The sequence below is a fragment of the Anastrepha obliqua genome, chromosome 6, assembly GCF_027943255.1.
Source record: "Anastrepha obliqua isolate idAnaObli1 chromosome 6, idAnaObli1_1.0, whole genome shotgun sequence".
In the NCBI taxonomy this organism is placed as follows: domain Eukaryota; kingdom Metazoa; phylum Arthropoda; class Insecta; order Diptera; family Tephritidae; genus Anastrepha; species Anastrepha obliqua.
This window is the reverse complement of record NC_072897.1, coordinates 49,939,477-49,954,771: the sequence shown is the minus strand read 5'-3', so window position 1 is coordinate 49,954,771 and position 15,295 is coordinate 49,939,477. Positions and strand designations below refer to the sequence as shown.

Below are 15,295 nucleotides of genomic sequence, written 5' to 3'. Positions count from 1 at the left end.
TTACGTCCGCCAAGATGTTAGAGAACGCAGTTTTCTTTGTAGCTAGGTCTTTGATTTTTGAAAATATATGGACGCCATCGGCATAAACGTAATATTCAATTTGGGCGAAATTATTCTCCTAATTCCATTGAACGCAATCGTAAATAGGATAACTGATAACGGCGACCCTTGATACCACTGTAAAGGGCAACAATTTTTGATTTCAGATTATTTTCACGAGCAAAAAATTTGCGATTGCCAAGAAAGGATTTTACGATATTGTAGTTATTATATAATATATTTTTTCACCAACTTTCCAACGTTTAAGTTCTTGTAATACGCAATGCGCTCCAATTCTGTCATGTGCCTTTTCAATGTCTAAACTAAGTATTGAGACGTAATTTTTAGACGATAGGGGTTTAGTAGTAAAATGATGATATAATAGAAGAGGATCTATTACGCTTACATCTTTCCGAAAAGCAAATTGATGTGGGTTTATTAGATCATTTTGTTCGGCAAACCATACAAGTCGTCGAGTAATAACGAAATTGGTTAATAATTTGAAATCAGAGAATTGGGTCTGCTTGGTTTAGGGAGCATGTTTCCCATGCCTGTGGGTATAAACCTCGGTCTAAAATCAGATTATATACTCTTACAACACTTGATTTCACAACAAAGGGAATATTTCGTGAAATAGGATACGATATTTTGTCTACACATGGAGTTTTGCCTTTCATTGAGAAAATAGTACTATCAAATTCAAACAGGAGCATCAGCACTTGGAGCAGACAGTGTAGGAGAGTGATTTTGATAGTTTTCGCTTTTGGTGTTTGCATTTAACTTATTAAAATCTGGACTAAAATTTGAAGAATGTGAGTAGTCTGACCATGTGTAAGTAAGTTTTTCAAGAGATTTTTGTTCTGAAGATTTAAGTTCTCGCCTGAAAAGAGCATTGACTTTTTTGTAGTTTACATAATTTTCGTAAGTTTTTCATAAGTTTTTCTTTGTATTTTTTGTGTTTGTTTGTGGTATCGCAAGGTGAGCAGCTGATCGAATTATCAATTTGATGGTAGATGCCTCTTCATTGATGTTCGGTGAAAAGGTTACTTCTAGACAGATAATAATAAAGATTTGCAGAATTGTGGCCAATCAGCTTTTTCTGTTATGAATTTGGCAATAGGTTTAACTTGGTAGGAAAAGTAGTTTCAAGGAAAGAAAATGATAGGGAAGTGGTCATCATTATGCAAGTCATCCAGTGTTTTGGATCATAGTTTAGGAGTTATGGATGCTGAAGGTAGGATAATATCAGGGTGGGAGAGGATTTATGAGTGGAAAAATGGGTGGGTGCACAATCATTAAGAACAACTAAATTTTTGGAGAAGCCTATGGCCTCCATTATGGTTCCTCTTATGTTGGCAGAAGCGGAGGCCCAAAGGGGGCTCCATGCGTTAAAGTTTACTAATAATATGACTGGAGTTGAAAAAGGGTCTAGAATATTGAATCGATATCTGTTATTAAAATTTTGATTTGTAGGAATGTGGCACGTAATTATTGTTACTTTAAAACCAAAATCGACTTCAAAAGCTAACGATTGGATGTTTGAGTTGATAGGTATTTGCTTATGGATAACTAATTTTTTTACAAATACAGCAATGCCTTGTTCGCTGCAAGTATTTTGTGAACTATTTTGGAAATAACTCACATATTTAATAGGGGGATTAGCTGAATTTCTGGCTGGGATATGTGTCTCTTGTAGTGCTATTATTTCGGGAGTAAATTTTGTAATTAATAAATTTAAATCAGGATAATTGTTAAGAAGGCCATTAACATTCCACTGTAGTATTCTAATGTTTCATTATCATTCATTGCTACTGTATTACTAGTACAGTCGAGTCCCGATAATTCGAAATGGCAAGGGGATCAGTTATCAGTCGATTTACACAGAAATTCAAAGTATCGCGATTTCCATTAAACGAGGTTAAAAAAAAAAATTCAAATAAACGAGGCTTTTACATGTATCATGTATACATATATAAATTTAATTAAAAAAAATATTTAAGTACATTCAATTGTACGTTTTTCATAATAAATCATAATTGAACAGTGAATACAATTATAATAACAAAATTCATAGTTTTTAAAAAAGTCTGTTATTTTCGATTGTTTGACGCTTTTTGAAGTGAAAACTTCTTTAGAATCGTTGGGAGTGATTTGAGAAAAAGTGAAACGAAAAAAGCGACACTCTTGGCTACGAATATTACATATAAACGTAGCGACGAACTAAATAACTTTTAGGCCAGCGCCGACAGCATGGCGCGATAGCCGAGCGGCTAGCAATGTGAACTTCCGATCCAAAATTCTTGGTTCGAATCACAAGAAAAAATATTTGTTTATACAATTATTTTATTTTATTTTATGATATGTTTATGAGGAGCTTTTGAAGTGAAAACTTCTTTAGAATCGTTGGGAGTGATTTGAGAAAAAGTGAAACGAAAAAAGCGACACTCTTGGCTACGAATATTACATATAAACGTAGCGACGAACTAAATAACTTTTAGGCCAGCGCCGACAGCATGGCGCGATAGCCGAGCGGCTAGCAATGTGAGCTTCCGATTCAAAATTCTTGGTTCGAATCACAAGAAAAAAAATTTTTTTATACAGTTATTTTATTTTATTTTATGATATGTTTATGAGGAGCTTTTTTTCATGGCAGAAATACACTCGGTGTTTTGTCATTGCCTGCTGAGGGGTGAGCGCTATTAGAAAAATAGTTTTCCTTAATTTTGGTGTTTTCACCGAGATTCGAACTGACGTTCTCTCTGTGAATTCTGAATAGTAGTCACGCACCAACCCATTCGGCTACGGCGTTTGTTTAATTTTACTGATGCAAAAATGAGGAAAAATATATGAATAAAGTTTGCTTACTGTTTGCACATTTTCCAAAGGTGACGGAGAACCAAAAAAAAAGACGATTTTCAAACAAATACGAGTGCATATGTGTAATTGTGTTAGAGTTTCGGTCACGCCCCAGCAAAACCTGCGTGCATATGTGTTTGTAACATTCAAAAAAATGTAATTGTGTTAGAGTTTCGGTCACGCAGGTTTTGCTGGGGACGCTCATAATAGCAACCGCGTGTGTATTTTTATATTCGTAAATATTTTCATTTTTAAATATTTACCGCAATTATGCCGAAAAATAATACAGAAAAGTGTCGTGAGTATCGACAGAAAAAAAAATCAATAAATAGCATCACGGAATTCATTCACGAAAATTTAATAAAGTATACACCAGAAGTATCGCGGATACTTAGAAAAGATTACAATAAAGTTCCAATGATTTTAAGTGGCGATTTTAACGTAAATTTTGCATTGGACACAGCGGTTCCTTTAATTGACGTTCTCAATACAACATTCAATTTAAAAATGTGTAACAATCGCACTGAATCGACAACACGATCAAAAACAACCATTGACGCGGTATTTCAAAGATATGTTGACAACATCGAAACCAAAGCATTTGTATCATATTTTATCTATCATAAGCCACTCGTATCATTTGTTGAAATTGAAAACATTGAGGATGAATAATAATAAAATGAAGAAAATAAAATATGAACTTTATAGCAATATTATAGTGAACCTATAATTATCCCGCTCCTAATGCTGCTTTCGCCTTATTCTCTCTCAGTTTGTTTTACGGAAGGTTTCACTTCTATCGCGTCTAACCGTTAGACTGGTATTTTTTTTCTTTAAGTTTTTCTATATCATTTTCCAAACTAATAAGGCAATCAAAGACACGGTCTTGAATATCATTTGTTGAAAGAAAATATTTCAATCGATGTACTAACGCTATGGCTTGTGTGGTTGTTAAAGTTTCATTTCCTTCGGCGTCATCATCATCCTCGTCACTTTCATTACTGACATGCAAAACTTCTTCCAAAATGTCGTTATCTGTTACCATACCAGTTACAGCAATGTCAACGTTAACATATTCCTCGAAAGATCAGACATTTTCAGAGTATTCAGATATAGCTTCCCACAGATAATCTATGTTTAATTGACTATCTTCTAAATAATCATCATTTGGAGCATTCCATGAAAAAGTGGAACTCTGAACTGTTTTACAAATATGCATTTTTTATATATTATTGCACGTACATAGTGAGATTATGTTCTCATCTATAGTAATTTACAAAAGTTGTAGTGAGTATGTCTCATTTTTAGGAAATACCTTTATTTATTGAGAGTAACAACAAGTTGGATTTTTTCATTAGTCTTTACACAACTTTTTGCGAGGTCGCTGCCGCCATTGATAGATAGAAACTAGATTTCTGTTAGTTATAGTGTATAGTTCGCTGTATTTAACTGTATACTCATTTTTTTGCTTAAGTGTTTTTTTGATAAGAAATTAATCATAACGGAAAGGTAAGTTTCGATGTCCCATACGTGACGCTTAATTCCTTTTTCTATTAATAATTGTAAAACAAGTCGACTATACAAATTGAATTTTTCTGTTAACAGCTAACTTTTAGCGGTCTAAAAACTGGTGAAACAATTTTGTTTGAAATCGCTTTGCTTACAATAATAAAGTGTCTGTACGTGACGCCGAAGAATAAGTTATCTGACATCTTCAACTTTTACTGGCGTTTGTCATAAACAAAGCCCTTTTTTGTACTGCAAATCTCAATAACGCAAAAATGAGCGACCAGCAACCATCAACCAGTGCTAGCCGCATGCGAAAATTTCGAGAAAAGCAAAAAGAGAAATATCCAAACTTTATCGCTAATGAGACTAAAAGATTGCGTGAGCTTCGTAAACGAAAAGCAGAAAATTTTTCTGAAGGTGAGTTAAAAGCAATTTCACTTAAGGAAAGGGATAAGAAGAGATTGCAAAGGGCAAAAAAGCGGGTTGAACTTAAAAATCCTACTGATTCTCCTGTAAGTACTGAATCTCCGTACAAGTCGAAACAGACTTTATCTAAAGCTGTTCAAAAGTCTCTAAAAGCACTGCCTCAATCACCAAGAAAGAAAAAGCGGTTGTTACAGAACTAGCGCGTAAAATGAACATTGCTCTAGCAGAAAGCCCAAACATTAGCACATCAGGTGTCGATACTCGTTATAACGATGACGGCATTAAGAAGAAGTGTCAAAAGCATTATTTGACTTTGTACCTACGAGAAGCCTTTTTCATTTTTAAAGAATTTTTTCCTAATATCGAAATTGGATTTTCAAAATTTTTTAGTCTAGGACCGAAAAACGTTTTGCTAATGAAAGACACACCTTCAGACCAGTGCAAATGTTTAACTCATGAAAATTTTATTTTCAAATTGAAAGGTTTGAAACAAAATTATTTTAACGACTGGTGGACTATGATTTAATGTGATCCTTCTTTGAATTCGAAGTGCTGGAAAAATGAATGTGATACTTGTTCTGATGGCAAAAAAATTTTAATTTCTATGGACTTAAGTACAATCTGTGTATAGAAGGAATGGGAAAAAAACTCAGAAAATAAACTACGTTTAGTAAGCCACGAAACAAGTTCAGGTGAACTTAAAGAAAAATTGATTGATTCTATCCATATTATGATGAAGCATGTTAATTTAAAACGAGTTCAAGCCGGTGAATTTCAAAAAGACCAACGCAATGAAAATGTGCGAATCCTTCAAGTTGATTTTGCGATGTCTTTTGGCTGTGAATACCAGAATGAAGTTCAAGGCGCACTCTAGTCACGAACAAGTGTTCTTTTATTTACTGCTGCAAGTTTTTACAAAGGATGCTTTCCATTTCAATTCAACCGGGCTGCTCGGGTCATGTTCTTCGATTTCGATGTAACTTAAATATGTTGCTCTCTGGTCAAAATAATGAGACACGTATTTTTTTGTTCGCCCGAAAAAAATTTTTTTCAAGAGTTATCGGCAATTTTGTTTTTTGCCTCAAACTCGATTTTTTTTAATTATATAAGAAAAAAATTTTTTGAAATGCCCATAACTTAGTCAAAAATGAACCGATTTTAATAATTCTGGGTTCAAAATGATCGTAATTACTTACACAAGCGACTTCATGTAGAAACAATTGCAAAAAAGTAGTTGAAAATTTTTTATTTAGTAAAAAAGAAAAAAAATTTAAATTTTTTCAAAATTCAATATTTCAAAAAGTGCATTTTTTTTTTTTTTATAACTTTTTCCAAATCAAAAAAACATCTCAAACTTTAATTGAGCTGCATGCCTAGTAGCTAAAATGCGTTGTTTTTGAGTAATGAATTTTTAAGTAAACACCCTGTTTCGCACTTTTTGTTTTTTGCAAAATAAAAAATTTTCAACTACTTTTTTGCAACTATTTCTACATGAAATCGCTCGTGTAAGTAATAACGATCATTTTGAACCCAAAATTATTAAAATCGGTTCATTTTTGACTAAGTTATGGGCATTTCAAAAAATTTTTTTCTTATATAATTAAAAAAAATCGAGTTTGAGGCAAAAAACAAAATTGCCGATAACTCTTGAAAAAAAATTTTTTTGGGCGAACAAAAAAGTACGTGTCTCATTATTTTGACCAGAGAGCAACATATTTGAGTTACATCGAAATCGAAGAACATGTCCCGAATAGCCCTTTTGAATTGAAATGGAAATAATCTATATAAGAAAATTTTTTTTAATTGCTCATAACTTAGTCAAAAATGAACCGATTTTAATAGTTTTGGGTTCAAAATGATCGTTATTACTTACACGAGCGATTTCATGTAGAAATAGTTGCAAAAAAGTAGTTGAAAATTTTTTATTTTGCAAAAAACAAAAAGTGCGAAACAGGGTGTTTACTTAAAAATTCATTACTCAAAAACAACGCATTTTAGCTACTAGGCATGCAGCTCAATTAAAGTTTGAGATGTTTTTTTGATTTGGAAAAAGTTATAAAAAAAAAAAAATGCACTTTTTGAAATATTGAATTTTGAAAAAATTTAAATTTTTTTTCTTTTTTACTAAATAAAAAATTTTCAACTACTTTTTTGCAATTGTTTCTACATGAAGTCGCTTGTGTAAGTAATTACGATCATTTTGAACCCAGAATTATTAAAATCGGTTCATTTTTGACTAAGTTATGGGCATTTCAAAAAATTTTTTTCTTATATAATTAAAAAAAATCGAGTTTGAGGCAAAAAACAAAATTGCCGATAACTCTTGAAAAAAATTTTTTTCGGGCGAACAAAAAAATACGTGTCTCATTATTTTGACCAGAGAGCAACATATTTAAGTTACATCGAAATCGAAGAACATGACCCGAGCAGCCCGGTTGAATTGAAATGGAAAGCATCAAAGGCAATTGCCAAACATATCTTATATGCTCAGATGCAAATTCGAAAGACAAGGATACAGAACTGTTTTCATCAATAAGTTGTTTGACTTGATGCATAAAGAAAATGAAGACTTACTTTCAGCGGAAATTATTTGGAGTGACGGCCCTTCATCGGAATTTAAGAACCGTTATATGGTTAAACTAACAACAATGTTGAGTGAAAAGTACAAAAGGCCCTTTTATTGGAAATATTTTGCTACATCGCATGGAAAAGGTGTGATAGACGGAGTTGGTGGAAATATCAAAAGACTGGTAAGAGAGAAAATGATGAGCCAAAATGAACATTTTGTTGTCCAATCAGCCAAGGACTTTTCTGATTTAGCTTCTCAATTAGTCACAAAAACCCGTGTGATTTATATGCCATCCTCTGAAATTTATGAAAGGATTAAAAGTGCATCGCCGTGGGACAATGCCAAAGCGATAACTGGAGTTTCCAACTTCCATTTTATTAAAACTGAGGAGAAAGTTGTGGAGTGCAGAAAACATTGCCTTTCCCAAGACAAAACTGTATTTACCTATTGATTTTTACATATGTTATAGATTTAAGTTGAACTATGTCCCGTACGTGACGCGACTTGTCTGTACGTGACAAATATAAAAAAATGTTTTTGAATTATAAATATGTGTTTTAATTAATATTTTTTTTCGCTAGTAGCAAGCTTGATTCTTAGTTATAATTTCCTTCGAAGACACTTTTTATGCACCTGTAATATATTCGCTGAAATCTAAATAAAACTATAACGATTTCGAATGTTGGTTGACTTGATATGTCCCGTACGTGACGTGGGTTGTTTGTATTTTTCTTCAGTATTTCATGCCTTTTTTTAAATGTTTCTTCGCACTATTAAAGACTAGTGTATAATCTATTAAACTAGAGAAAAAAAGTATATATCTGATAAAACAATTAAATGCTATTTGCAATATAAACCGCAAAATTAGTTGAACTTGTCTGTACGTAACAGTGGAATGCACCATTTAATGTTTTATTGAAACCATAAGCATGGAAGCAGTTTTGAGTGCATGAAATGCTTACAATTTTTCAAGCTTTGTAAGCAATTTGTGTAGCTGTTAGCATTGTGCAACTAAACTTTTTCTTTTGATCAATGCTGTTAACTAGATTAATAACCATTTCCTGCGGTATAAGGATTTAAAATCTTTTATAACGCCCATGTCAAGGGGCTGCAGCTTGGATGTGGTGTTAGGTGGCAAAAACTCAATCTTTACGTAGCTCAGATGTCTATAAATAACAATATCATTCGATTTTTAGCTGCCATAGTGCCATTTAATATTTGAACCCATTCGTTAAAAATTATTGATGTCATCCAGGCCTTCTTGTTGTGCCGATAATGCACTGGAAAGTAAGAAATGTTTTTAAAGCACCTTGGTTTTGCTGACTTCCCAATAAGCAATTTCTTAAGTTTTCCCGTGCAATACTGGTTTACGCAAAATAACAAAGTCACTATCTCCTTACTGTGCTTGCCTTCATGACATTTTTCATTTTTAAAGAGCAAAATTCAACATGCACAGCGACATTAAGGCGTCATAGCTGTTTGCAAAATGCAACGGTAATTTAACGACAAAAAGTTTCCAATTGCTATACGAATTATAAGAGGTGACGAAAACAAAATTTCAATTTATAAGAGGTTTAATATTCTATGAGTTGTGAAAAAGACTACGAATTAACGAGGGGACCAAAATGTATGGAATTTTTACAAATTAACGAATTTTTATCAATTGGATAGAATTTTTTTCGATTTATCGCGATTTCCGATTTAGTGGGTTACAAATTATCAAGACTCGACTGTATCAGAATTCGGGGGAGGGAAAGCAGTAGAGGAGCTGAGATACGAATTGAGTTGTGGTATTAAGTCTACTCAGAGACGTTTGAGAGATGAAATCGTAAGAGAGAGTATTGGTTATTGTTAGAGTATCGACTGATCCAACTGTGTGTGAAATGTTGGAGTATGGTGCGTTTTGGCTGTTTTCTGCGTTTTCTTTGTATACATTGTTTCGTTTATCGCTTATGCAGAGAACGTTAATGTATAGAGAAATCTCTCGGGCTACGAATAGTGTGAATTGTCAAAAAATAAGTCTAACCACCGCCGGGGTGGGGTGAAACTTTTAACAGAGCTGATTACAGCGAATTCTCTCTTTAGTATATTGGCTCTGTACAGTTTTTGGCTTCTGTAGGAAATCAAATTGACGAATAGCCGACGGCATTTTGCAAAAAATTTGCTTGTGCATTTCTATTTATGTTGCCTTGATAAACGAAAATTTATTCTATTTATATTTTTAAACTAACTTAATTTGAAATTATTTATATGCGCCAACATTTAAAATCAAAATAATTTTAATGTTTGTTGATTTAATGTAAAACGAAGAATTTAAACTAAATACATTATAAAAAGACCTCTCATTTTGGTGTGTGCGTTTTAGTACCTAAATTTAAAACTTTATACAAATTTGATGAAAATTTTTAGTAATTTTTTGAGAAGAAATTGATTTTAGGCAAGAATTCGTAGAGCATACAAGTGTTTTTAGTTATGATTGTTCAAAAGTTCAATTGCATCTTCAGTTCTTATAGTGTTGTAATACGTTCACATATGCATTAATCTATATATATAAAAATGAAATGATGTTCGTTTGTCCGCATTTTTTTGGGCCGATACGAGGCCAATTTTATTCGTTCTTTTTTCATATTATAGGGATCCACTAGGGGAAGGTTTTTAGCAAAAAAAAAATTTCTTTTAAATATTTTCTTCATATACAAAAAAGAAAAAATTAAAATATTGTCCAAAACAAAACTTGCTCGATTGTTAGATTAAAGTAAGTTTCGAATCGACATTCATTTTATGTGTAATTTTATGTGTACAACTTTTTTTGAATTTTTTGTATTTGTATTGTGATACAGAAATGTATTGTATACAGAAATTTCAAATGATTCGAATGAAATTTTTTTTTTTTTTTTTTTTTTCTTCCATAAAATATTACACCTGTCGTTAGACAATAAGTAATTTGATTTACAAAAAGATGGAATGAGAGTGATATTGAAGGGCCAATGCCCCCAAGCTCATTTAGAAGAAATATATACATCTATATATATAAAAATGAAATGATGTTCGTTTGTACGCATTTTTTTGGGCCCATACGAGGCCAATTTTATTCGTTCTTTTTTCATATTATAGGGATCCACTAGGGGAAGGTTTTTAGCAAAAAAAAATTTCTTTTAAATATTTTCTTCATATAAAAAAAAAGAAAAAATCAAAATATTGTACAAAACAAAACTTGCTCGATTCTTAGATTAAAGTAAGTTTCGAATCGACATTCATTTTATGTGTACAACTTTTTTTGAATTTTTCGTTATTGTATACAGAAATTTCAAATGATTCGAATGAAAATTTTTTTTTTGAAGTGAAAACTTCTTTAGAATCGTTGGGAGTGATTTGGGAAAAAGTGAAACGAAAAAAGCGACCAACTTGGCTACGAAGCGTTATATTATATGTTGATATAAACGTAGCGACGAACTAAATAAAAATAACTTTTATTTTTTCTTGTGATTCGAACCAAGGATTTTGGATCGGAAGCTCACATTGCTAGTCGCTCGGCTACCGCGTCATGCTGTAGGTGCTGGCCTAAAAGTTATTTAGTTACGAAGCGTTATATTATATGTTGATATAAATAATTTTTGTGAGCGTGTAATTCTCAAAAGGCTTATTAGGTTTATTATTTAAAATGTATTGACTAGGTAGTGTGGTTATCAGATTAACATCTGATAGATCCTCCATCGGAGGGCAACAAATGTTAAACTAATTTTTGGAAATGGGCGGAGTGTTTTAGGGGCTTGCTCCACCTCTGCCACGGGTTGACCCGGTATTGCAGTACCGCCGGGATTTCGGCCTTGAATAAATACAAGAAAAAATATACTAATACATTTAGCTTCGGTGGGAAGAGCCATAAATTTTTATATGAATACATGTAGACGAAAATGGATTTTTTTTTTTTTGAAATTTGCATTGTATTTATTGAAAACACCCAGCAAAACCTGCGTGACCGAAGCTCTAACACAATTACACTTTTTTATATGTTACAAACACATCCCAGCAAGAAGAGTGGTGGTCAGGTTACCCTGCACATGACCGCCACGCGTGGTCGTTAAACTGTCACTAGCCCCGCCCCTTTACAATCACTTTGTTAAAAGCGTTGGGAAAATTGTGCCAAATTTTTTGTGTGCGTGTGATTTTTTATCCCTTTCATACATATGGATTCGTTTGCCAGTGCCAGTTGCATATAAACGTAGCGACGAACAAAATAACTTTTAGGCCAGCGGCGACAGCACAGCGCGATAGCCCAGCGGCTAGCAATGTGGGCTTCCGATCCGAAATCCTTGGTTCGAATCACAAAAATTTTTTTTTTTTTTATACATTTATTTCATTTTGTTTTATGATATGCTTATGAGCAGATTTTTTTCATGGTAGAAATACACTCGGTGTTTTGCCATTGCCTGCTGATGGGCGACCGCTATTAAAAAATGTTTTTATTAATTTTGCTTTCACCGAGATTCGAACTGACGTTTTCTCTGTGAATTCTGAATAGCAGTCACGCACCAACCCACTCGGCTACGGCGTTTGTTTACTTTGACTGATGCAAAAATGAGGAAAAATATATGAATGAAGTTTGCTTACTGCTTACATATTTGCCAAAGGTTGACAATTTGATTCTCGGCCTACTTTGATATCAAAAAGAGAGAAAAGATATCTTTTTGACTTATGGCTTTGACAGCCACTTGCCGAAACAGTGCGAAACAGGGTGTTTACTTAAAAATTCATTACTCAAAAACAACGCATTTTAGCTACTAGGCATGCAGCTCAATTAAAGTTTGAGATGTTTTTTTGATTTGGAAAAAAGTTATAAAAAAAAAAAAATGCACTTTTTGAAATATTGAATTTTGAAAAAATTTAAATTTTTTTTCTTTTTTACTAAATAAAAAATTTTCAACTACTTTTTTGCAATTGTTTCTACATGAAGTCGCTTGTGTAAGTAATTACGATCATTTTGAACCCAGAATTATTAAAATCGGTTCATTTTTGACTAAGTTATGGGCATTTCAAAAAATTTTTTTCTTATATAATTAAAAAAAATCGAGTTTGAGGCAAAAAACAAAATTGCCGATAACTCTTGAAAAAAATTTTTTTCGGGCGAACAAAAAAATACGTGTCTCATTATTTTGACCAGAGAGCAACATATTTAAGTTACATCGAAATCGAAGAACATGACCCGAGCAGCCCGGTTGAATTGAAATGGAAAGCATCAAAGGCAATTGCCAAACATATCTTATATGCTCAGATGCAAATTCGAAAGACAAGGATACAGAACTGTTTTCATCAATAAGTTGTTTGACTTGATGCATAAAGAAAATGAAGACTTACTTTCAGCGGAAATTATTTGGAGTGACGGCCCTTCATCGGAATTTAAGAACCGTTATATGGTTAAACTAACAACAATGTTGAGTGAAAAGTACAAAAGGCCCTTTTATTGGAAATATTTTGCTACATCGCATGGAAAAGGTGTGATAGACGGAGTTGGTGGAAATATCAAAAGATTGGTAAGAGAGAAAATGATGAGCCAAAATGAACATTTTGTTGTCCAATCAGCCAAGGACTTTTCTGATTTAGCTTCTCAATTAGTCACAAAAACCCGTGTGATTTATATGCCATCCTCTGAAATTTATGAAAGGATTAAAAGTGCATCGCCGTGGGACAATGCCAAAGCGATAACTGGAGTTTCCAACTTCCATTTTATTAAAACTGAGGAGAAAGTTGTGGAGTGCAGAAAACATTGCCTTTCCCAAGACAAAACTGTATTTACCTATTGATTTTTACATATGTTATAGATTTAAGTTGAACTATGTCCCGTACGTGACGCGACTTGTCTGTACGTGACAAATATAAAAAAATGTTTTTGAATTATAAATATGTGTTTTAATTAATATTTTTTTTCGCTAGTAGCAAGCTTGATTCTTAGTTATAATTTCCTTCGAAGACACTTTTTATGCACCTGTAATATATTCGCTGAAATCTAAATAAAACTATAACGATTTCGAATGTTGGTTGACTTGATATGTCCCGTACGTGACGTGGGTTGTTTGTATTTTTCTTCAGTATTTCATGCCTTTTTTTAAATGTTTCTTCGCACTATTAAAGACTAGTGTATAATCTATTAAATTAGAGAAAAAAAGTATATATCTGATAAAACAATTAAATGCTATTTGCAATATAAACCGCAAAATTAGTTGAACTTGTCTGTACGTAACAGTGGAATGCACCATTTAATGTTTTATTGAAACCATAAGCATGGAAGCAGTTTTGAGTGCATGAAATGCTTACAATTTTTCAAGCTTTGTAAGCAATTTGTGTAGCTGTTAGCATTGTGCAACTAAACTTTTTCTTTTGATCAATGCTGTTAACTAGATTAATAACCATTTCCTGCGGTATAAGGATTTAAAATCTTTTATAACGCCCATGTCAAGGGGCTGCAGCTTGGATGTGGTGTTAGGTGGCAAAAACTCAATCTTTACGTAGCTCAGATGTCTATAAATAACAATATCATTCGATTTTTAGCTGCCATAGTGCCATTTAATATTTGAACCCATTCGTTAAAAATTATTGATGTCATCCAGGCCTTCTTGTTGTGCCGATAATGCACTGGAAAGTAAGAAATGTTTTTAAAGCACCTTGGTTTTGCTGACTTCCCAATAAGCAATTTCTTAAGTTTTCCCGTGCAATACTGGTTTACGCAAAATAACAAAGTCACTATCTCCTTACTGTGCTTGCCTTCATGACATTTTTCATTTTTAAAGAGCAAAATTCAACATGCACAGCGACATTAAGGCGTCATAGCTGTTTGCAAAATGCAACGGTAATTTAACGACAAAAAGTTTCCAATTGCTATACGAATTATAAGAGGTGACGAAAACAAAATTTCAATTTATAAGAGGTTTAATATTCTATGAGTTGTGAAAAAGACTACGAATTAACGAGGGGACCAAAATGTATGGAATTTTTACAAATTAACGAATTTTTATCAATTGGATAGAATTTTTTTCGATTTATCGCGATTTCCGATTTAGTGGGTTACAAATTATCAAGACTCGACTGTATCAGAATTCGGGGGAGGGAAAGCAGTAGAGGAGCTGAGATACGAATTGAGTTGTGGTATTAAGTCTACTCAGAGACGTTTGAGAGATGAAATCGTAAGAGAGAGTATTGGTTATTGTTAGAGTATCGACTGATCCAACTGTGTGTGAAATGTTGGAGTATGGTGCGTTTTGGCTGTTTTCTGCGTTTTCTTTGTATACATTGTTTCGTTTATCGCTTATGCAGAGAACGTTAATGTATAGAGAAGTCTCTCGGGCTACGAATAGTGTGAATTGTCAAAAAATAAGTCTAACCACCGCCGGGGTGGGGTGAAACTTTTAACAGAGCTGATTACAGCGAATTCTCTCTTTAGTATATTGGCTCTGTACAGTTTTTGGCTTCTGTAGGAAATCAAATTGACGAATAGCCGACGGCATTTTGCAAAAAATTTGCTTGTGCATTTCTATTTATGTTGCCTTGATAAACGAAAATTTATTCTATTTATATTTTTAAACTAACTTAATTTGAAATTATTTATATGCGCCAACATTTAAAATCAAAATAATTTTAATGTTTGTTGATTTAATGTAAAACGAAGAATTTAAACTAAATACATTATAAAAAGACCTCTCATTTTGGTGTGTGCGTTTTAGTAAATTTAAAACTTTATACAAATTTGATGAAAATTTTTAGTAATTTTTTGAGAAGAAATTGATTTTAGAAAAGAATTCGTAGAGCATACAAGTGTTTTTAGTTATGATTGTTCAAAAGTTCAATTGCATCTTCAGTTCTTATAGTGTTGTAATACGTTCACATATGCATTAATCTATATAT

The 15,295-nt window shown here is 32.7% G+C and overlaps 1 pseudogene; it reads left to right on the top strand.

The window, feature by feature from the left end:
- The first annotated feature begins 11,050 nt into the window (after positions 1-11,050).
- Positions 11,051-11,234, top strand: LOC129250978 (U2 spliceosomal RNA; annotated as a pseudogene).
- The last annotated feature ends 4,061 nt before the right edge of the window (positions 11,235-15,295 follow it).